General features: G+C 40.4%; 2 protein-coding genes across 10 annotated transcripts in view; one reads left to right on the top strand and one right to left on the bottom strand.

Annotated features, from left to right (window-relative positions):
- DNAlig3 (DNA ligase 3) overlaps positions 1-25585 on the bottom strand; it is a 957513-nt gene that overhangs the window by 455154 nt on the left and 476774 nt on the right. The gene's annotated exons all lie outside the window — the stretch shown is intronic.
- Positions 24530-25585, top strand: part of CNMa (CNMamide) — a 428349-nt gene continuing 427293 nt past the window's right edge. The window contains exon 1 of one of the 3 annotated variants that reach the window (XM_067142223.2): positions 24530-24677. The gene's annotated coding sequence lies outside the window, so the exon portion shown is untranslated. The remainder of the gene's footprint in view (positions 24678-25585) is intronic. The other 2 variants (XM_067142221.2, XM_067142222.2) reach the window with 2 other exon arrangements.

The following is a 25585-nucleotide window of genomic DNA, read 5'->3' as shown; positions in this document are numbered from 1 at the left end:
CTACCCTGCATGTGGTTTGGGTTTATTACGTGTGTTCGAGCTATTTATACTTTGTTTCTTATTCACTACGAGTTAAAACAGAAGACACTTTGCGTTTTTAAGTGCCGATGACCTTAAAACAGCAATCATCATCATCATGATCATCATCACCATCATCATCATAATCACGTATAAAAATTCAATAAAATGCTTGTTTTATATTCATCACTACTGAAATAGGAACTATAAGTTAACATTTAAATAAGAAGGTTGCCTAGAGTGTTTTGTTAATTTACAAAAGAAAGTTTAAAATGTGTTTTAGTGCAAGGCAATCTGTATGTTTTTGTTTCCTAAACTGTCGTATTGTAATAGGTACATATTTTGTACACAGGCGTTTTCGTGTACGTTCGTAAATCCGTGCTTTCTACTCGAGATAGTCTTGGTACCGTCCACCTGGAATTACGGAGCCCCTACCGTATGTTAGTTCATTCCTTTCTACAAAACTGTTTTACTGTTGCGACTGTAGTTACTACGACCACGCCACTCTTATGTCTATGTCACTAATATGTGCCTTGTTCGGCTCTGTCCTGCTTGACTATGTGGCTCTCGTTACCTTCTTCTTCCTCTTCTTCTACTGCAGCCTTATGTCTTAAGAGGTATACAGTATTCTACCGACATCATCTTAACACGCAGTACCGTAATCTGCCGCGATTTGTTATTAGCACTGTCATAGTTTTTTTGCTAGCTGCTTTACGTCGCACCGGCACAGATATGTCTTATGGCGACGATGGGACAGGAAAGAGCTAGGAGTGGGAAGGAAGCGGCCGTGGCCTTAATTAAGGTACAGCCCCAGCATTTGCCTGGTGTGAAAATGGGAAACCACGGAAAACCATTTTAGGGCTGCCGACAATGGGGTACGAACCTACTATCTCCCGAATACTGGCCGCATTTAAGCGACCGCAGCTATCGAGCTCGGCCACTATCATAGTAAAATGTAGGATGTAGTTGTGGAGGAGTCTTCTTAGATACCTTCGACATCTGTGAATTGTGTATAATTTGATATCTCATCTTGTCCTCATGAAAGCGCCCGTCGGCCTGGCGTTCAGGTTAATAGCTACATATCTCTAACGTGTACCCTTGTTTATGTTTCTCAGATTTGTTGATGTGTACGTTTGATGTTTATACACAATACGAGATAACAGCTGACTCATCCCCACGAACTTGACCTGGTTCTCGTCTTACGCATAATAATGTGCAGTTAACTACTGCGACCGATGTTGCATCACGTGACGTATATGTCATCTTGTTTCCTCTTAAACCACGCATATTTTACTATTTTCTTCAACGTATTTTAGCTTTTAATGACCTGATGATAATAATAATAATAATAATAATAATAATAATAATAATAATAATAATAATAATAATAACGTTGAGTGCTTTACGCCCCACTAACTATTTCTACGGTTTTCTGAGACGCTGAGGTGCCCGAATTTAGTTCTTTTTATGTCACAGTAAATCTACCGACACAATGCTGACGTACAGTATTTGAGCACCTTCAAATACCACCGGACTTGGCCAGGTACGAACCTGCGAATTTGGAGTCAAAAGGCCGGCACCTCAACCGTCGAGCCACTCAGCCCGGAAGAAGGCACGATATGTAGTTACGTTTAAATTATTTATTTTTTTGCTATTTTGCTTAACGTCGCACTGACACAGATGTGTCTTATGGCGACGATGGGATAGGAAATATCTAGGAAGTGGAAGGAAGTGGCCGTGGCCTTAATTAAGGTACAGCACCGGCATTTGCGTGGTGTGTATGGGAAACCTTTGAAATCCATCTTCAGGGCTGCCGACAGTGGGGCTCGAACCCACTATCCCGATTACTGGATACTGGCCACACTTAAGAGACTGCAGCTATCGAGCTCGGTTTATTTAGTTGTATAACATGCCCATTATTCCTTTGAAACTAAACGTCCGATGTGTTTCGATAATTCAGTTCCGATGCACAACGGGGATCGTACTGTATTTCGTCCCAGCACGCCTATCCCAACAAATAATTATATCACACGCTCGTACAGGTTCCCCACCGACACAGGTTTTCAGGTCATTTCCATATTCACTAGACCACGGGGCTGATGACCGCAGATACCCCAATCCCCTAAAGGACGTAACAGCAAATGAACGAGTATTAACGCTGAGAATTGGATACATCTCCAGGGTCCGAAACCGATGACCAGTGTTGTGTGAAGCCCCTAAGACGGAAACTAAATACTAACAACAAAACCGGTCTGGCGAGAATGTAATGTAATACACTACTGTAGTAGCCGCCTTCAGCTGTTATCGCAGTTCAGTTGCTCTTAAACATAAAACCAGTTTGACACGTATGTTACGTAAGATCTCGTGCATTGCATAGGTAGCGTTCATCTGTTACAGTAGTACATTTCCTCGTAAACAGAAACCAGTTTGGCACTGATGGCGCGTGACTTGCCTGTTAACAAAGGGAAGCTATTCATTCACAAGAACAAGGCATTCTATTCTATTCTAAAAACATCGTATCTCTTTGCTTTCGAAAATAACTTCCGATGATTACTAAAAGTTTGATATATATAGTGGTTCGTCACATCGTTCTCTATTGCTAGAAGAAATATCTGCAGGTATACCCCTAACACTCTGTATAGTGCTCTGGCTGACTGTTCTAGAACAATATCAAGTACCTCTTGCTTGGTGGAATATGACTCCATTAGTCAGTAATCTGATTGGATGATAATGTTTCCGATAGTGATGACAACTCCGAAATAACACAAAAACAACCGAAGGCGATCAGATTATAAAACTTTAAAACACGAACATTCTCAATCAAGTTAATTACACTTCAGTTCACTAGGTGGCACTAAGAATCGCCAGTAGAGATATCTTGTGAAAATACATTAAATATCGTTGATATGGTAAAGTTCAGAAAATTTTTGGTAGACAGCACAGCAGTCGAAAGATGCGGCGAGAGGTCTAACTAATGTCATGATAATCATCATTATTACTTGGTCGTATTTACCCCCCAGGAATTTACCTGGTGCTCATTTCAGATGAATCCCAGGGCAATGTATTCTCCGCAAGTTGAGGTCTTGTGTGGATATCGATCGACTTTCTTACTTCCTTTAAAGTGAAATGAACACGCCTTTACAGCCTCGATTAGGTAGCCCCTTCCACTTCTAGGAAAAATCACGAGGAACTGGCCAATCACAGCGTGTAAGTTATTTTGGGAAACACAGGACAGAAACTGACGCACAGACATAAAATAAAACGGATCATGACGTTCAGTACTGGAGGAACGTAAATGAAATAACGTACACATTACTCCACAGCCTCAATGTGCACACATCAACATTGTCCAGGTTTGTTAGGCACAGAAATATCTTGAGATTCTACAGAAGAAAGAAGTAATTCTCTAAAGCAATTACCCACACTGTCAGGTCAAAACACGTTGGATTAATAAGTTCATGTAAGGGAATGGCCCACCAATTGTCCTGGTCTTAACACTACAGAGAATTTGTGGGCAGTATTTTGTGGACGAGTTTCTGAATTAAGGACACATGTTACTTCTGCACAGAGAAAATGTTAATGGCGGTACTACAGATCAGACCAGCACAACAGGATGATTCCCGGCAACGTGACCCCCGTGCTCTCCAAGGCAAACTCACAGCTATTTCCTCCCCGCTGTACGTTTGCCTCTACTGTTACATCATTTTCTTCTTCACAGTTGTCAAGGTACACAGCCACATCCGTTCTTCCACATCCGATGTTCCCCTCGAAATGTACTTTTATTTCGTTAAAGTAAATAATAATAATAATAATTGTACCGGAAGGTACACCCCAATGTCGCGCATTTAAATTCAGCGCCTAAACGAACTCCTCTAGTGGCAAAACAGTGAAACTTAAACTACACTAACTTAGAACTCTACTCTGAAGATGTCGCCACAGAAATAAGATGTAATTTTGTTATTGTGAAGTTTCCTGAACTGACTGAATTTCTACTAGTTTTGTTTGCTGTACATCAAGAAGTTTGGATATTTTCCTACAGATGACACTACAAAACTATGATCATGCACTCTGGTGGGAAGTGAAAGAACTTTTGATTTAAAGAAGTTTGGTATTCATACGTTTTTTCTAATTGATGTTTATTTATTTTTGGGTTGGCAATATTTTCGTTTCCTTTCCGCCAGTTTTGAATCTAGCCAGTCCCCAATTTCTGTAATTAATTTTCTACAAATCACAGGCTTCTTCTCCGATTCTGAGTGTTACTTTTGAAATTTACCAATAATATTATGTGGGCGTGTCTTGATTATTCATGAATGATCTCGAACCTTCCCTGACGATTTATAAGCTGCGGCTTTTCACGTCTCTTGGCCAATTGATCGTCATCTTACTGAGTGTGTGTGTCAAAGCAGGAGGCGGGCGGCCTCTTTCATCGGTCGACAGTTCATCAACAAGGTAATGGCCACATAATATCTTTCTTTCTTTCTTGCTAACTCCACAGTTTAACTCGAGGGAAAGGTCCGAATCTTTAACTATGTAACCATCTTTTCTAAAATGTAACTTTCTGCCGGCTAATGTAAAAACCTTCATAAATCTTTAACTGTAAATCGGGCATAGAGAGAGATGTACCCTCTCGAGCTCCCCTTCATCTTGGTTTGAGGTGACTATATTTCATAACTATGTTTCTTTCTGTAATTGGTTAATGTAATTCCTATGAGTCACCTCCATAGTTTGGGAATAGCCCCTGTTCATCGGCCTTGTGCTCTTTAGGTTTTAAGGGTTCATACCTAGGAGTGCAAGTATTCGCCTCCATTCATTTTCTGTTCGGGTCATTTATTTAACCGTTATTCTTGTTCCATGAAGGCCCAGTAGGTTGGATATTAAATACCCCTGTATAATCATTCTTCAATTCTAAGTTGTGCCTTGAGAGGCTAGAAATTGTAAGTTGATGTTGCCGTGACTAGGCTCGGAAAACCGAGAGCCTGTTAGCTCTTTTTCAAGGCTTTTGTAAGATTAATGAATACCTCTTGAAGGCTAGATGTAATTTTGGGGGCAAGTGCTCTTTGAATTAGGGGATTTCTGTCCTTGAGTAAATTGTGATCTTTGTAGATTTGAGCTTGTAGCTCAGGAAATGGAAAGCTAAGGGCGTAAAGCCCAAGGTGTTAAGGTTCTGAATCTTGGATTTTTTCCCAATCTTGTTTAATGTGTGCTACTTGTACCTGTAAAAGTTGTTAAAATTTTGAGATCTGAAAATATAACCATCAGTTTAAGCTTTTAATTAATTTTGACAATGTAGTTAGACCCATTCACCCCAGCACCTTCTTTAACCTCTTTCTGCTCCACGGGTAACCCGCCCCACGCATTGAAATTAGGCGCCTTGGATAAGGCCACAACACAAACTTTGAAACTACTAGTACAAGATATATTTTGACAGATGTCCCTACTATCAACTTACGTTGTGCCCTCTGGGGTAAAGATGAACTATTAATTTTCTCAAGTAATTTGGTATGTCAAGGTTTCCTAAACTGGAATGTTTGGTGTTTGTTTTTGATGTTCCAAAGTTATCAACACTTCTATCTCTTCCTGCCAACTTAAAGCGTTGGCCAATCAAAAATTTTGTACATTTTCTTATTCATCCATGATAAAATTTTGGTATTTATTTGATTATCCAATGAGATTTGGGGGTGTGTCAGGGCCTTGGACCAGATTTTTCTGGAACCTTCCCCTCTGCTATAAAATCTGGCACATTTTCGGACCTGGTTGTCTTAGTCATCGCTCCAGTCTAGAGTGTGTACGTAACGGAAGTCGGGGAAGGGCTCCCTCGTCCATCTGCGGGAGGTTCACCAGCTCAAGGTAATGGCAGTTTCGGCTTAACTATGTGATAGTCTTTGAATGCTAGCTCGAGGGGAAGGTTTCATATCTTTAGTAAAGTAAACTTATTTTCTAAAATGTAAATTTCATACAAGCCTAAAGAACTTATTCGAACTTGGGGAATAAAGAGTGAGGTACCCTCTTATATTCCCTCCCAACTTGATATTGAGGTGACTATGATTTTGTAACCTTCAAATCTATCTAGTAATTTCTGTAACTTAAATAATTTTCTCCATCTCCTCACCTCTGTAGCCTCTGTAACGTCGGGCCATAAACCCAAATAGAGTTTTAAGCATTTCTTGTAAGTTTCAAAGTGTGCAAGAGTCCGCCTCCTTAGTATTTTGATATATGGCCACTAACTTTAACCTTTTGTTTTTACCGAAGGCCCTGTAGAATGAGTACTTGTTACGTTGTTACTCCTGTTTAACTCTATTTCATTCATTTCATGTTAAAGATATCCGACTGTTGAGCAGTTAAGACAGTGAGTACTGTTTAATTTTGTTAAATGTAGGTTGCGCCTTTGACAGGCCAGGAAAGTGTAAATTTGTAGAACTAAGATGCTCTTTCTATTGGTGTAAAAGAAATTGGAAGATCCGTCTCCGTGACTGAGTGAAACAAGCAGTAGTACTCAGGTAAAAGTTATAATTAGGGAGCTTCAAGCTCATATTGTTAATTTATTGTTAGCTGATTACTCTTGACCTCTCTAAATTGTTCCTCTAGCTAACGAGCTAGTTCTGTATCTGAAATGTTATTTGTTTAGCAAAGTGTGAAATTTAAAATTTGAGAAGAAAAAAAGAGAAAGAAATTAAAACGAAAATCCACAGCCTGTTTCCAGTCATTCGACCGGGTCAGGAATGGAATGAAGCCCCATCTAGCGACGAGGATAGAAATTGTGCCGGCTGACGAAGCCTGTCGCATTCCCCTGGGGCACTGATTAATGAATGACAGATGAAATGACATGACATTGTAGAGTGTTGCTAGAATGAATTATGACATGGAAAACCGTGTACCCGGAGAAAATCCTGCCCCGCCTCCACTTTGTCCAGCATATATATCACATGGAGTGACCGGGATTTGAACCACGGAACACGGCGGTAAGAGGCCGGCGCGCTGCCGCCTGAGCCACGGAGGCTCTAGTTTCTCAATAAATATTATTATTAATGTTACAACTCGTGATGCATATGTACGTCCTGGGAACACACGGCAGTTCGACTGCACCGACCGCTTCCTGGCGAATGACGATCCACAGCGAGGAAGGCCAGTCCTGTCCTCCGTGCACTCTGCGCGATGTGGCCCGCACGGCACAAGCGTGCACAACTGTGCAGCTTTTAGGAGAGATTGTCCGGTGATACGCTTCAGGTAGTTCTGGTAAAAGGGTTACTTTCTTGGACATTTAGAGAATGTGGACGTATCATTTTGCAATGACACTGTCCTTCAACAACGTATGCCATACAATGCTTCATTTGCATCTGTATGTCCACTGAATTCGATTTAGTCTTCTTATAATTATGTTGGTATAGTTCTTGCCGTGATTTTAGTTATATAACACCTTTAATGTCGGACGGATGGTCTAAGCATTTTGCAACTAACCTCAGTTCTACTTTACGTAGCGATTCATCCAAGTGTGTTACTTTTCTTTGCACTTATTTATTTATCCTGCGTACCCAATAAGGCTTATCAAAGATCAGTGACAATATACCTATTTTGATTATTCTTTCTGTTGAATATAATTTTTTTTCAGTGGACATATTACTTGCATTATCTGTTTTATACATAATATGTATAACCAAGTTAACTAGAGTTACTTTGACCCAACAGAATGACACCAAATTATTTATTACAAACCAGCAAACTTTCTTTACGAGTATACTTTTCTAAAGTAATTAGCGTTCGAACGTCTTCTATCCTGGATACATGTCGGTACGAAAAAGGCATTAGGCCTCAGAGACAACTAATCACACACTGCAAGGAGAAATATAAAGCATCCTAAATGCGCAGTACTTCAGCTATCTGCATCCGACACACCACTCTGAATACTGTGCGTGCTTGGAAGTTCAAAAGGCTGCCAATTAGCGCGATAACAAGCATCCACCTCTATGTCGTAATATAAGCCAGATGTGCGGTCAAAGTGCAGTTCACGAAATCCGGCAGAATCTAGCCAAGCTACGATAGCATACGATGCGCCCCATTTGCTAGCCGGTGGGGCTTAATTCCGTTGACCTCAATACTCAAGCGCTTGCAATACCAAAAATGCATGTATGTATTAACCAAAGACTTTAATATTACTTATCTCGACTCACAGAGCGCGCTGATGTAATGCGGAATATTGAACACTCGCCCATCGCCATGTTGCGGGCGCTTCAGCTTCGAATGCATGGCTAGCACGTGCTAATGGTTATAGTCCCTTGCATGTTTTCGATTTGAATCATGCCTGTTAGTGGATCTGGTTTGGTATTATATGTGACGGAGTGATAATATATTGTCAAATATTTTCAAGGAATGTGAGAGCTGATACATTACGTTAGTTAAATTGATCGGCTATGTTAGGCCTGAAGTTAGGCATTACCTGTGGAATGAAAAGATATTCACGAGGGTGAATTCGTGTGCAGCCTTCATTTGTACAGACTGCTATCAGAAGGGATCTTTTCACATATGATTAGAAATTGAACTTTTTAAAAAATAACTTCCATTTACCATAATCGAGAACTAAACAGGTTATAGGGTGGTTGATTCAGAGTACGCATCGACATGGAATTTAGAACATTAAGGCTTCTTTTTCTTGTCTGCCTTTTTCCAATTCATCGGGGATAATTGTTTAGAACTAAAAAGCTGTTCTGAAAGAGACTACATATTTTTCATACAAACTGTGTAGCGGTACTACAAATTTGATAAACCTGGGCATAGAATCCGTAAGATATGACTGATACAACTTGATAAAGTCTTCTAATATTAGTGAAAGGTATTGCTTCAAATGATCAATTATTTGAAAAATGATTTACTAGTATCGTATGTCTTATTTTCTCCAATTTTTCCCACTTGCTTCATAATAAAAGAATACAATTGTTAATACGCTATTCCAGAAAAATCTGACAATATAAAGTCTAAACAAAGCTCATTACAATCTTGTCAATTCTAGTCTGCATTAGAAAACGCTAATCAAATTAACTTTTCACTATGATATTAATTTTTGTTTGCAAGTGCTTTGCTATCTTCTTTCTTTCTTTCTTTCTTTCTTTCTTTCTTTCTTTCTTTCTTTCTTTCTTTTTAATCTGTTTACCCTCCAGGGTAGGTTTTTCCCTCGGACTCAGCGAGGGATCCCACCTCTACCGCCTCAAGGGCATTGTCCTGGAGCTTCAGACATCGGGTCGGGGGATACAACTGGGGAGGATGACCAGTACCTCGCCCAAGCAGCCTCACCTGCTATGCTGAACAGGGGCCTGGCGGGGGGATGGGAAGATCGGAAGGGATAGACAAGGAAGAGGGAAGGAAGCGGCAGTGGCGTTTAGTTAGGTACCATCCCGGCATTTGCCTGGAGGAGGAGTGGGAAACCACGGAAAACCACTTCCAGGATGGCTGAGGTGGGAATCGAACCCACCTCTGCTCAATTGACCTCCCGAGGTTGAGTGGACCCCATTCCAGCCTTCGTACCACTTTTCAAATTTCGTGGTAGAGCCGGAAATCGAACCCGGGCCTCCGGGGTGGCAGCTAATCTCACTAACCACTACACCACGCTTTACTTTCAATTTAGTTTTATTTTCTTTCTGGTGTAAATCGTGGTGCTCATATTAGAGAAAAATTAGAACGCACTTTCAATTTTTATGTGCTCAGATAATGTTAATTCCGAATGAGTTTGTAAAAGCAGTAATATTTAAGAAGATAATATTATGAGGAGGGTTTTACATCTTAAGTGATAACATTCTTACTTAAACCTAACCGCGAGTTGGCCGTGCGGTAAGGACCGCGCAGCTTTGAGCTTTCTCCTGGATTATTGTAGTGTTTAGAAAATCTACACACCGAGCTCGATAGCTGCAGTCGCTTAAGTGCGGCCAGTATCCAGTAACCGGGATATAGTGGGTTCGAACCCCACTGTCGGCAGCCCTGAAGATGGTTTTTCGTGGTTTTCCATTTTCACACCAGGCAAATGCTGGGGGTGTACTTTTAATTAAGGCCACGGGCTCTTCCTTCCCATTCCTAGGCCTTTACTATCCCATCGTCGCCATAAGACCTATCTGTGCCGGTGCGACGTAAAGCAAAGTGTTAAAAATAAAACTTAAGTCTAAACCTCGCAGAGAAACTCAAACTAACCCTAGACATTAATTTCATTTTAAGAAATACACAATAGAAGACTAGCACCAGTGTAACGAATGTCAGGCAGCATTTACCTAAATCCATGATCATTTATCTTCTACTCATCCAATTACGTTATTTCATATTCAAACCAAACCCCATGGCACAACAGGCCCGAAAGGCCATGGCCTACCAAGCGACCGCTGCTTAGCTTGAAGGCCTGCAGATTACGAGGTGTCATGTGGTCAGCACAGCACGACGAATCCTCTCGGCCGTTATGTCACCGTCAGATAGCTCCGCAATTGTAATCACGTATGCTGAGTGGACCTCGGACCAGCACTCACATCCAGGTATAAATCTCTGACCTGGTCGGGGATTGAACCCGGAGCCTCCGGGTAAGAAGTAGACACGCTACCCCTACACCGCAGAGCCGGCATTTCATATTCAGAAAATGATAAAACATGTATCTGATTGTTTTAGAAAGATTTCTGCAGTCATGTACTTTTTAAACAATCTGTTCAGATAATTGAATAAAATTTGCTGTTTGGCCGAGCGGTTAGGGGCGCGCGGCTGTGAGCTTGCATCCGGGAGATAGTGGGTTCGAATCCCACTGTCGGCAGCCCTGAAGATGGTGTTCCGTGGTTTCTCATTTTCTCACCAGGCAAATGCTGGAGCTGTACCTTAATTAAGGCCACGGCCGCTTCCTTCCAACCCCTAGGCCTTTCCTATCACATCGTCGCCGCAAGACCCACCTGTGTCAGTGCGACGTAAAGCCACTAGCAAAAAAAAAAAAAAAATGCTGTAATGACTTATCTGAGAGGAATCATAAGCTATTTACCTTTCATAGAAATATTTTATTTCACAGGTTTCCTTTTTTGTTGATACTGAAGATTACTGTTATCGGTGCAGGAGTTTGTAAATATTTAATTCATGTGTTCTCCAGTCTGCTGAGAGACAGGCAATTTTTATCTCACGATGTGTAATTATACTTAAGTTGCAGACCGCTTTTTGAACATGTCTTCATATTTTCAATAAAGCTAAACAATTGTTGATCCTAGGTTTCTCAAGAGATAGATTGCCACGTGATTCTCGTCCTTTGAGTCTGGCCTTCTTGCCATACGTAGGCTACAATGTTCAAACACTTCGATTACAAACAAGATCCTTATATTAAAGTGAGCGACATGATCATTTTCGAGGTACCGCTAGTGTATTTTTCAGTCTGCTAAAGGTTTCTTTCTGTTAAAGGCTATCCAAAGGATTTGCGTAGATTGTTCAGTTTTTATACAGAAGTATATTTTAATATTACCACAGTCTTGATATTATGTATATTTATTGCGTGTGTACACGACAGTCGCTGTAGGCTGTTATTAATTTTATAAGGCGAATGTTTTCATGTGTGCGAAATGTAAGTTAAAGCATGAATTCCATACGATCTCTCAAGCTGAGGAGCGCCCGCAACATGGCGGTATGCGCATGGGCATGTCTTCCCCAGTCACAGGCTTCTGCGCAGCCAGCGGTGTGTGCCTTAGCACCGAAATGCCATGGCCTAGCAAGCGACCGCGGCTCAGCCTGAAGGCTTGCAGATTACGAGGTGTCGTGTGGTCAGCACGACGAATCCTCTCGGCCGTTATCTCGCCGTCAGATAGCTCCGCAATTGTAATCACGTAGGCTGAGTGGACCTCGAAACAGCCCTCAGATCCAGGTAAAAATCTCTTACCTGGCAGGGGACTGAAACCCGGGCCTCCGGGTAGGAGGTAGACACGCTGCCCCTACACCGCGGAGCCGGCATTTCATATTCAGAAAATGACAAGGAGTGTTTTAGAAAGATGTCTGCAATCATGTACTTTTTAAACAATCTGTTCAGAGAACTGAGTAAAATTTGCTGTAATGTCTTCTAAGAGGGGAATCATAAGCTATGTACCTTTCATAGAAAGATTTTATTTCACAGGTTTCCTTTTTGTTGATATTGAAGATTATTGCTATCAGTATAGGAGTTTGTAAATACTGAATGTGTTCTCCAGTCTGCTGAGAGACAGGCAATTTTTATCTCACTATATGTTATCATACTTTTTCAATTTATTTTCAATAAATCTAAAGTGTAGAGCCTACACGAATCTGTTCAAACAGAACATTTACAACATGACCCTTATATTAAAGTGAGCGACATAATCATTTAGAAGTACCGGTACGCCTATATAGGCCTACTGGTTTTTTTTTCTGTTTTCGGGATCTGAAATTCCAGTAATGTATTTTTCAGATTTCTTATTCAAACGTTTTTTTTTTAATTTTTTAAGTGCAGCACTTATGGGCTACCCAAAGAATTTGTTTAGATTGTTCAGTTTTTATACAGAAGTATATTTTAATATTACCGCAATCTTAATATTATGTATATTTATTGCGTGTGTACACGGTAGTCGGTATAGGCTGTCATTTTTACTAGGGAGGGTGTTTTTCATATGTGCGAAATGCAAGTTAATGCATGAATTCCATACGATCTCCTCGTCAAACTGAGGAGCGCCCACAACATGGCGGTACGCGCATGGGCATATCTTCCCCAGTCACACGCTTCTGCGCAGCCAGTGGTGTGGGGCCTTGGTTTTAACCATATGTACTTTTATTACAGCGTATTTGAAAGGCGAAGTCAAAAACTGTCCAGCCAAGTCCGAGTTTTGCGGTTGATACGTCACACACACACACACATACACACACACACACACACACACACTCTCTCTCTCTCTCTCTCTTCGATGAGACGTCATAAATGTTGCTATGGTCTCTATAGATACACCCCCCCCCCCCGGAAAAACACATTACTGTTTATTTTACCCTCCCCAAACAAATCTCAATTAATAATAATAATAATAATAATAATAATAATAATAATAATAACGGTATTAGTTTTAGGTGCCAGTTTTCGGTGACGTCGATGAACATGAATTGTGTCCTGCAATAGTACTTTTACGTGCCGGTGAATCCACCGACACAAGGCTGGCGTATTTAAGCACCGTACTGAGCCAGGATGAAACCCGCTAACTTGAGCATAGAAGGCCAGCGCTTCACCGTTGAGTCCGACTTTGTTTACATAATCCTATGGGTAAAATGCAGACCAATGAGAAACCTCAAATATATCAACAGGATGTTGTCTCACTAACTCATTCAGTTTTCCAGCGACGATGGATAGCAAAGGGCCGCCCCTGGTATCTGCCTCGTACGAACCACTAACCACCATGAGGGGCTAGGAACCACTTCCTCTCAAACTGAACGACCTGCACTACGGTATCCGACTCGCTCGGTACAAGTGATTATTAGTCCTTTAAACCTTACATTGTCAGAAGTATATGCAACCATACCATCTCCATAAGCTTAACCACTTCTTATAACCAATACCAAACAGCCAGCTTCAGCAGTCTTCTTCCTTGCTTTGTCGTCGATGTATCTTCATTGATAAACTTCGTGGTTGTGGAGCTGCAGATCCTTCGAGGTGAGCTACTTGTGTTTCAACATCAGTGCATCCGTAAAGTATTTATCGCTTCTTCTTCTTCTTCTTCTTCTTCTTCTTCTTCTTCTTCTTCTTCGTACCCAGGGTAGCTGAAAGTTAAGGGCTGTTTTGACTACATAGCTTTCGTCCTGTTCGTTCACCTTCTCGAACCACGTCACCCACTTACGCTGAACCTTCTGCACATCGCGCGTAACGTGCTTCTGATGCACTGATTTCGGTTCTTCGAAACTTCTACCGACATTCTCAGCATTTTCATCTCTGTGGCATTTAAGACAACGCTTGTGGTGTTCACAGAATGTCCAGGATGTAGAAGCGTTACTCAGCTCAGGTCTCAGCTTTCCTTTAAGCGTCAGTGACATCCTTTTATCGCAGAAGACAGGATTCAGCCAGCCTACAGTGATATTTTCATTTATATCCTCATCTCATCACATACACCCAGCTTTTCCACCACAGAGCTACATTTTGAGAGTGGTTGGGAGTACAGCAAAATATACCGCGTTGAAGCCAAGAGTTCTTGGAAAGTGAAATGAACGGCTCACATTCAGTCCATTGTCTTCGAACATTTTTGCCCATTTTTCAAATACCACCTGAAGCAATACCACGTTGTCGCTGATCAATTCGACATCATCAGCAAACAGCTATTTCTTAAGAAGTGCATCTGTGATTTTCGGTGTCAGGAAATTCACGACAATGATAAAAAGGAGCGGGGTGAGAACACTGCCCTGGTGGACATTCACTTTGACCGGAAAATGTTTCGATATGCCTGCAATGCATTCTTGTACATATCCTGGATCAATTTCACTTCTGGAATGCCTCGAGCTCGTAATGCTGCCCAAACCAGATCTCTCAATGCCTTCTCAAGATCGATGAAAAATATGTGCAGGTCTCTCTTCGCATATATCTGTTTTTCCGTACCGTAACGGTTAGCACGACTACCTGCCGTCCTCGGAGGCCTGGGTTCGATTCCCGGTATTGCCAGAAAATTAAGAATGGTTAAAATGGCACCTGGAGCTCACTTCCATTAGGAGTGTGCCTGGAAAGAGCTAATCACCTCGGGATGAGGACACGACTTTCCTTACTATCAAAATCCTTACGGCTTGAATTGCACCTTTTACTTTACAGTTACAAATCCACTCTGGTAAGCATGCATCTTCGCCAGAACGAACTTTGTCATACGATTTGTGTTATAGTATGTGGCGTGAGTTTAATACCCGTACACTTTTCATACCTTCTTGAATCAGCTTCATTCCTGTAAAATGGCAATGAGGAACTTTCTCGGAATATTTTTGTGATTGGGTATCGTTCTTGATCTTGTTTATACAAATTTGTAATAACTTTATTGCAGTGTCACCACATTACGTCCACAGCTCTGCTGGAATCTCGTCAAGTCCTACTGTTTCCTATCCATAATTTGGTGCACTACTTCCTCGACTTCTTCAAAAGTGATATCATCAACGCCATCTCAGTTAACTAGGGCAACAATAGGTGTTATGTTCCGTAGGAACGGTTCATTTAGCCGTTTCTCAAAGTAGAGTTTTCAGCCTTCCTTGATGTTATCGCCCTTGGTAGGAAGTCTGCCGTGATCATCATTGAACCGGGCGAGTAGGCCGTGCGGTTAGGGGTGCACAGCTGTGAGCTTGCATCCAGGAAATAGTGGGTTCGAACCACACTGTCGGCAGCCCTGAAGATGGTTTTCCGTGGTTTCCCATTTTCACACCAGGCAATTGCCGGGGCTGTACCATAATTAAGGCCACGGCCGCTTCTTTCCAACTCCTAGGCCTTTCCTATCCCATCGTCGCCATAATACCTATCTGTGTCAGTGCGACGTAAAGCAAATAGCAAAAAGAAAATAGTGCCTGCATTACGATATTAGAACTAATGTGGCCACTTGACAGATAGTTTTGTTCCAGGCCAAAAGACGTAAAGAGCCATGTTCTTTGGCTGTATAAGGGCAAATGAAATGAACGTAACTAGGGAAGGCCATGTTGCATGTCCTATCCTCCCACCAGTATGTTTTGCGGGCAACCAGGGGACACTCGCTCACAGTGTCGGCAAGTATGAAAACACATAGCGGCATTAAAGTCCACTAAATCTCAATATGCAATACTTCTTGAGCGTGAGCACTGCATTATGTTCCTTCATCAATACCATAATTAATTTTATTACCATTGCAAATGAAAGTCGTTTCGAGCTAAAGCAAGAGCCATGTATACGCCTCAGACAGAAGGGTGCTGATAGTCTGTTCACCAGGGCTGTCTACCCGATTACTGCTCTAGATCAGAATAACGCTTGTGCCGCGTTTTCCAAGAAGCAGTTGTTCGCCAAATAGGACGTAAATCTCCACGTGCACCATGCCACCCATTCTACACTAGAAGATTAGTGGGAGTGTTATCCTACAGAGCGCAACACGTACAACTGCAGCACACTGCAGGGCGCACAGTGCGTAACTTCAGGAATCTAGCCGGCCAAAAATCGTATCTCGGAAACTAATGGACCGATTTACATAAAACTTAGTATGTAACTGCTATTATTGGAGATAATTAAGTGTGTGGTCAATCAAGTACAACGAACAAATTAATACGCCAGTAATAGAATTAGTAATCTTTGTAATTTTAATAATTTTTCGTTATAGCTTTAAGAAATTAAATAGATGTTAATAGTGGGACATGCTGTTTAGAATGTTTAAAAACAGATACAGGAATACATGTACTTGCCAAACAATTTATTCATTAGATGCAGTTACATCAGAATCGCTATCGTCACTTTCATTATCTCCTTCGGCAGAACCAGATACAGGAGGCTCGGACAGTGAGTTGAGCACCTCTCGTGAAAGCGAAATCAACTTCCTCCTCCTTGATTTCCCTAAGCTGGTAATATAATGGTCCGATGATATAGGCAGCGTATGGAAAAGGTCAGTATTTGTGTCTTTCTGGAAGGTTTCCTATTATCTTTATTCCTGGTCTCCTGGGCTTCCTCGGAGAGGTGTCCAATAGGTATAATACAGTGCCATGACCCAAGAGTTTGTGCAAAGTTACAGACATGTAGTACGATTTGTATTTTTGTAAGTATAATTGTATAGTCTCCTTTGCGTACATGCCAATGTTACTTTATCAATGGCATACCCACACGAAAGAGTTTCTACGATGGCACGTAGATGGTTTATTAAATTTATATCTACTCCAGTAATATCCGCAGAAGTGGAAGCCTCTCTGAAGAATCTTCTAGCGGTTTCCATCATTGGTATTGCCAATACTTTGCTTCGGATATCAACCAATAGACGCGTTTCCACTCTGAACTTCTGTAGTGAAGTCATCTACAGTATTTATTTATTGCGTCTGTATTTTAGGCTCTAAATCAGTATGTAAATGTATTGTGTTGAATGAGAGTTATGCGATAAGCCTACGTGTGTGATTTATTTCTTTACTATTAATACTGTGATCTTTTGTAGTCATCTGCAGTATTTATTTACTGCGTCTGTTTTCTAGCCTTTATTGTCTGGATAAATTTATTAAATGCAATTAAATACATCACCCGCCCCTCAAGTCCATAAAAATTATTTGTCAATTTTCTCTCGCACTTAGCCTTATATTTCAGTGCTGAGGTTTCTTATGTGCCGTAGTTTACCTCTGATTCTGTACGAACCGAAAGTGGCCCCTGTAAACCCCACGTCCCCTTCAGTTCATAAAAGTAATTTTTAGCTTAGTTTCTTCAGCCTTTTGTCTTGAACTTACATACTGAATTTCACTTATGTATGTGCCGCCGTTTTCCCGTGATGGCGTTGAGCGGAGCAAATATTCATTTATAGGAAGGGGAGTTAGGGATTGGAATAACTTACCAAGGGAGATGTTCAATAAATTTCCAATTTCTTTGAAATCATTTCGGAAAAGGCTAGGAAAGCAACAGATAGGGAATCTGCCACCTGGGCGACTGCCCTAAATGCAGATCAGTATTGATTGATTGATTGTTCGATATGGCAACCCTGTTGTCATAAGAGGAATACTGTTTTCTTAACATGGAATGAGCTATAGTACTGGCAGGCTCATCCTGACGTTGTGATGCACGTCCTTCTGCAAGGCTCATTCTCTGCTCGAACCAACTTTTATTGTACTTCAGCAATTCGTCCCTTTTTCTACCATATTTTATCCAGCGTGATCCAATTTTAGCACAAAAAATACTGACAGATTTCCTTATTGACTTGGATATATCCTCGGAACAATCCTCAAAGCCTAAATGTTCAGTTACAACATTAGCAATATCATCGTTCCGCTTATATTCCCTGCTGTTCCTGAACAGCACGAAAACCGACCTCCTGGTTACAGAGTACATGGCTTCTGAAAAAAATAAATTACTCTCATGGTCGCGCCTGGTCGCAGCAAAAAGTCACAGTTTTCTATTCTTTGAAGTATAGATAACTCATCTAAAAGACTTTTATTGCGGAAATCAAAGGCAATCCATTTTGAAAGTCAGCTCGAATTTGTATAATTAGATAGCGCTTGGACACCGTGTACCTGAATTTTAAGTGCATGTTTCGGGCAACAATATAGTAATTTTCAGAAAATGCTACATACTATATAAAAATACATACCTTCATCTAATATAACCACATTGCTAGCTAGTTCTGACGTCTTTACTGAGCCCTCACATAATAATTACTGCGCGCTCGCCTCGCCAGAATATGATGCCCTGACGGAGGAGAGCCACTTTAGGCCTTCGGTGAGATTAGATAATCAGATAGCGCGACTTTTCAATACTTAATTACTGTACCCAAGAGTCTATAAACACGACTCACAGAAAATGCTACCCAAAGACAAGGGTTGAAAATATTATTTTTGGCCGGCTGGATGGTAGAAATTACCCACTGTGGGGCGAGGAGTCTATAGCGACGTACGCCGCGTGTTTGACTACAAGTTTCAATATCGGGAATGTTTTGTCTGTAGTTGCCTCAAAATGGCACAAGTACTGTACGTCTCAGAGCCCAAGAGGACGAACAATTTGAGTTCGTATGTATTAATGATGTTCCATGGGATATGAAGGACCTCAGATTTTAAAAAAAAACACAGTTAAAAAGGATGCAACTTGGACAGAAATTAGAAACATGGTCAAATGGTTATTTCATACTGTGTTTAAAAGTCGATAATTTTTATATGGTGTGATTTGGACTGTGCCATATTTGAATTTTAAAGCATTTAACAAAGAGAAAAGAATTTACTTGGTTCATTGTTAACCAGTGGTGAATTTCCCATATATGCGATTTATGTGTTACATCCCTTGTATTTTTAACGAAAAATGCATATGCATTGTTCATATTTTAATGGAAGTTATTTATATAAAATTCAAATGCACAATTATCAATACTCAGAGAGGGATGAAACGAGCTTGGTTGGATAGTGACTGCTACCGATTGCCAAACTACTTCAGAGATGGCAGCACGAGCATTGTACCTTTGTTGGTTGTTGAAGTCTTTCGTGGGGTTGAGATGCGGAACGAACAACCACATCTGTCAATAGGGCGGTGCAAGGTGGAATCCTCCAAGTTATTGCGTGTGGCTGGGGTTTATTTGCTATTTCGTGGAATATTGGCGTTCTTGCTTCTGAGTGGTTATTTTTTTGTTATACATGATGATACATGACAAATGTGCGTTCTAGTAATATAAATGATTTAGTTTTGTGTGCTTGTAGTGTAAATATGCGGGAATGATGCGATTTTGAAATGACATCACACCGATCAAAGAGTCAGGGTCACACGTTTCTACCACGCAATCCGAATTGAATTCTAACCATGTGTAATCGAACGATTATTAAGATAATCATTAGTATACTTTTGGAGAAAATCATAATTATAAATGAAGGACAACCGCGTCCAACTCTGAATGTAACTACACAACTTAAGTCGTCTGTTCGTCATTTCAACAGAAATATTTATGAAACAGACCATTGGATTATTGGATCTGAGATCTTAAATATATTTTCTGTTGACCTTGTTTGTTGTTTTCTCTTGAAAAATGTGTTTGGAATGACGGTCTGTTTGTGTTGGTGTTCGCAGCTTTTTTCGGTTACATCCCCCAAAACAGAAGTCAGAAGTCGCCACTGTTGTTAACCTGTCTCAGAAAGAAACATTTTTTTCTGTGTTAGGAATTAACCATACGCAGTTAAAATTCCCGAGACGGCCGGGAATCGAACCCAGGACCCTTTGAACACAACCGAACGGAAACCCATGGCGCTGACCATTTTAGCCAAGGGGCCGGACACACCACTATATATACACTTCCTCACTAAAATCTACGATGATTAGCGTAGAAACGGTTATTTTTTGCGAAAAAAACAGAACCTTCCTGGAGTTTGGAGTTCCCGACGTTTCAATGAAAATTGTGTTCAGCATTTCCAATGTCCACTGTGGACCTTCGTCAGATTCCACAGGATCACGACCTACAAGACCAGAAAACTACTTTGAACATGAAGCCAGTTGTGAAAGCCAAGGTGTTGTTACTGGGTGAACTTCAGTTTATTCATCAAACTATAAAGCATGTAAAAATAATGCAGGTGACAGGTTCGAATATTCCCTTTACAACAATCACAGAAGAATGAGTATGTCTCCCCAATTCTAACAACTGTATGCGACAACAACGAAAAAGTCCGAATTTTCAGAAGATCACGCCATACTATCGTTAACTGAATAGGTAAGACTAAAAAGGAAAATATTTTACTAGCAGCAGTTCTTGGTAGATAAAAGAAAAATTACAACAAAACCATTACTCAGATTGAAATACATACAATTACAATAATAATGTTGTTTTTACGTCACACTAACTACTTTTGAAAGTTTTCGGAGACATCAAGGTGCCGGAGTTCTTCTACATGCCAGTAAATCTACCGATATACCGAGCTCGATAGCTGCAGTCGCTTAAGTGCGGCCAGTATCCAGTATTCGGGAGATAGTGGGTTCGAACCCCACTGTCGGCAGCCCTGAAGATGGTTTTCCGTGGTTTCCCATTTTCACACCAGGCAAATGCTGGGGCTGTACCTTAATTAAGGCCACGGCCGCTTCCTTCCCACTTCCAGCCCTCTCCCGTCCCATCTTCGCCATAAGACCTATCTCTGTCGGTGCGACGTAAAACAAATAGAAAAAAATCTACCGATACGAGGCTGACGTATTTGAGCACCTACAAATACCACCGGACTGACCCAGGATCGAACCTGCCAAGTTGGGTGGGGCATACGACTGCATGTTTGTTTGCACAGGGTTATTCTGTTTACATGTAACAAAATTTAACAGCTTCATTTTCGGAAAAAACTCGTATTGACTATAAAATCAAGTAGTGAATATTCAATAATAAAAATATTATATTTAAGTGGTCCGCCTATTCAATACATTTATAATTTATTAAATCTAGTACATGTTTCTTTCCCTAACGGCAATCAGGTAGAGTAAATCACACAAAATATCAGATAAAAAAATTACATGAATAGATGGGTAAGAAAAATTAAAACACACTTTTATACACAAGAACATTTAAAAGAAAATATTTACAAACTTTGTTAAAGTTTCAAGTCATATAGTCAAAACAATTGGTGTGAATTGTTCATTAAAATTCTTGATGACAAAGTTCGTAAAAATTAACATTTGTGTTCGTAAAATCGTAAGATGAACATTGGTGAGAGTAAAAGAGAAAATGTAAAAAGTGAAAAAGAGAGTAATAAAGAATCCTTAATATCTTTGATAAAAATTCCTTTAAATTGCATTTACGAATGAACACTTGAGGATTCCAAGTCAATACGGAGGCGAAGCAGTGAAGTTAGCTGTAGAATTGAATAATGCTCAGTTTGAAATTAAAAGAAAACTAACTATAAGTGAAGAGAGATGGAAGATGAAATAATATACCTATATGATCTAAATTGCGTAACAAGGCTCTGAGGCCCGGAAGAGAATTCACCTCTGCTGAGGTATGTGTATCTGAATTCAACAAGTAGTGGCTACGTTGAGGCGAGCCTCCGTGGCTCAGGCGACTGTGTGCCGGCCTCTCACCGCTGGGTTCCGTGGTTCAAATCCCCGTCACTCCATGTGAGATTTGTGCTGGACAAAGCGGAGGCGGGACAGGTTTTTCTCCGGGTACTCCGGTTTTCTCTGTCATATTTCATTCCAGAAACACTCTCCAATATAATTTCATTTCATCCGTCATTCATTAATCATTGCCCCAGAGAAGTGCGACAGGCTTCGGCAGCCGGCATAATTCCTATCATTGCCGCTAGACGGGGGCTTCATTCACTCCATTCCTGACCCGGTCGAATGACTGGAAACCGGCTGTGGATTTTTACGTTGAGCGGGGAATGTAGAGGGGAAGTGGGAGGGCGGAGGAACGACCTGAATGTAACCGAGCGTGTGACACGTTCAGTTTTGACGTTTCTTTCTAACTTTCACTTGAACCAATTCCTCATACAAGATGTTAATCTTCTCAGAAAGGTCGTTTATACTACTCGTTGGATCGTTACTCTGGTCCAGAAAATGTAAATTTCCTCGTATATGTTCAACGCATGGCCTTTATTTAAAGTTTTCAAAATTTTAATATTTGTAAACATGTGGTTGAAGTCTGTCATGTGATCACTCATGGCCGAGTATCTGTTGTATTTCTTAGCCCTGACATGTTCCTGATATCTTGTGACAAAGTTTCTTCTGTTCTGCCCGTTTATACATAATTAAACAACTCGCACAGTTCAATTTGTATACATCCGAATTTTGAAATTTATTGTTATTATGAACGATATGGGTGTTACGAAATAATTTTAAGAGTTCGTGTTGTTGGTTCTAAAAGCGATTCTTAAATTACGTCTCTTGAATAAATTCGTGATCCTATATACTTAGTCATCATACTGTAATATATAGCCTATTACCAAGTAGTATGCTTTATTTTGGCATATCGATAAGAACGCAACCAGATAAGAGTAAATTCAGCTGGAATAATGTGGTATCCCTATCATTCAACACAAATAATGTCGTAATGATTACAAAGTTCCGGTCACACGGAAGAAAACTCTGTCCACGTACGGGAAAATACACATTTATTACGTTAAACGGTTTTGTAATGATAAGACTGGAAAGACCCGTTCTGTCCAGGACAAGAATCGCTAAACGCATTCAGTTCTTTAATATCTGATGAACTATGTAGTGGTTCAACATCGTCCTGCCACGCTCTCATACTATGAATGCAAATTACATAATGCCATAACTTCCTACGGGCATAGACTATTCCAGCTACGTTATTTCTGTTACTACACATTTCAGTAACCTGCTGGATATTTTTTACATAACTTACAAGGCCCATGTTCATGTGCTGTAAGTTCTGCAAAAGCACAACGTTTTGAATTGTCATTCAGTGTTGAGGATTTAATATTTGTATTCACAGGTAGAACAGACATCAACCTGTGGTCGAGTAAACCGATACTCATACTTTTCTTTGTAATAACTAAAAAAATAAACGTATTTTATTATGCTTGCAAGGTCAGCCTGCTTTGCAATCAGCATATCATGGATTGTTATACAAGTCAATTAAGCTTCTATATTGGAATAATGGGAGGTTCCCTTCATAAAACTTCCGATGTGGGCATCAAGCTTTATTAAGACCTCCCGTGGTATTCTATTATGATTATGATGCTTACCCCACATGCCAAAAGCTGGAACACCGTTCGCTAGCAGGGACGTTAGTCTGAAAACAACTTTGCTGGAAATTTCATGCCAACTGAGAAAAGCATTGCGACATACTTCGACATACTTCGACACGATAAACTTCCATCATTGCAAAATACTTGAAAGAATATAAAAACTGTTCAGAATTTTCAGACTTAGGCCTGTGACTGTTAGCATCATGGCATTCTATTAAACCTATTAGATAGGTATTTCGTTCGTTTTTAGGCCTTCCGTTACATATTGCACTAATAATTCGCTCTTTCTCTTCCTTGCTAAACATCGCTGTATATTTTGTCCTATAGTTACATTTAGGTCCACTAGTCTGCCTGCCCTTGTTACGAACGCTTCTTTCATTAAAAGTTGTCACATGTCCACTAACTCTTCTCTTCCTGATGGGATTTTCAATATCACTTTCAAGTCACAGACATCTCACTGTCTTGGTAAATACTAAATGGAAATATTTCGAAAACTACAATAATACAAAATGCACAACAAGCTCTTCACTATTCTAACCTCAAACGTTCAACACGTTGTTCAGAATACAAGCAAACACTACCGTAGCGCTCCTAGCGGTAAAAAAGGAAATTGGTTAGCAGCTGAGTTTAAGAAGGAAAAGAAGGAATGTTTTCCTTTTAAAACGCATTCCGAATTTCAACCTCGAATAGCGCCATAGAAATTCGTTGGTTCTTTTCACTGTTTGATGCAACTGCTATCTCAGTTTCATTTGAACAAATGTTGAATCTTTTCCTTCCTTCCTTCCTTCCTTCCTTCTTAATCTCACCCTGTCAATTGCAATAGGTTTTTTTGTCAAAGAACGCATATTTTGTGCAAACTATTCGCACATTTAGATATGTAAACACTGTCATTTACAGCATTTTACCCGTTAGATCATCCGTGTTTTCACCTAATCTCCCAAAGGTCATGATCTAACTTTACCACGCAGTATTATCAAATATCGCGTATCGCAAGTTAACGGTATTATCATGATGGACTCGGGCCATTCAAATTCATGGAGCGCAACAATCACTGGGGCCGAATAGCACATGACAAACGGGCAGGAAGAGAGGTCGAAGATCAGAATAAAGCCAACGAGGCTGATAATGGCGCCGAGGCCGGGCCAAGATAAGACGAGCGACTAGGATTCGGAGCCAAGCTGGCTGCTGTGTCGACATACCAAGTCTATATACGCATGCAGTGAAGCCATTGCGTCAGTTTAACCACTGCTTTCTTCTCGTAAGTGTTGCCCAGGACTGTACGTTGTATCTATAATCAAATCAAGTGAACTATTGCCTGAAACGCAAAAATTACTTTTACTACTGGAACTTCAAGGGTGAGCACTAATTTGCAATATTAACACTATGTGTGGCTAATAAGTAATGTCACCAATTGAGTATTTAGTAATGCTACTCTTATTTTTCCACATGTTCTCCACCTTGCACATCAATTCATATACGTGCCATCCGTAAACAGTACACGGCTCTCCCAAGGAAAATATTCACATTTAGAGATCACATACTTTCCAGAAATACAGCCATTAAATACTTGAAGTAATTCGTACTCCACCAGAAAACACACGTGATGGTAACTTACTGTCTGAATTGTTGCAACAGACATTTTACACACGGGGCGGAATAAACCATCTAAATATGCCGAAAAATTGTCAGAGTGGGAAATATAATTAACTACGTAGTAGGAGAAATGAACTTGTCAACAGTATCATTATGATATATGAGAGGAAAGTACAGAATTAACAACGAACGAACTGGAAAATGTATCCCAACATAAAATGCAAAATATAATCGGTGGCTAAAGAAGTAACATATAAAGTACTGGAACTTCCAAGCCAAGTTTTCTCTGCAATCTATAATATTTCATATACACGAGGCAACGACTACGCAAAACTGAAAATATATATTCTATTCAGGTTTAGCAAACACCGTTAATAGTGCAAACTGGAGTAATTTAAAAACACTTCCAGGCTTAAATCTTTGAACAGCAAATTACGTCGACAAAATCCACCACAACATATACTGTGACCTATAAAACATTGAAGGTTGAGCACTAATTCGATGTGGTCAGCATTAAGCAATACTGTACATACGATAATAGCAGAACACATACCAAGCCACCGGTGTTACCTATGCTGTGATCTCCCTCTTACGGAATATTTGATTGACGAAACTAATCTGTCACACTTCTAACCCAAAGTAGAATACTGAATTGGTATAATTTCATAAC

Source organism: Anabrus simplex, chromosome 2 (assembly GCF_040414725.1).
Source record: "Anabrus simplex isolate iqAnaSimp1 chromosome 2, ASM4041472v1, whole genome shotgun sequence".
Lineage (NCBI taxonomy): Eukaryota > Metazoa > Arthropoda > Insecta > Orthoptera > Tettigoniidae > Anabrus > Anabrus simplex.
Note: the sequence above shows the minus strand (reverse complement) of the source record. Positions and strands in the feature narration are given on the sequence as shown.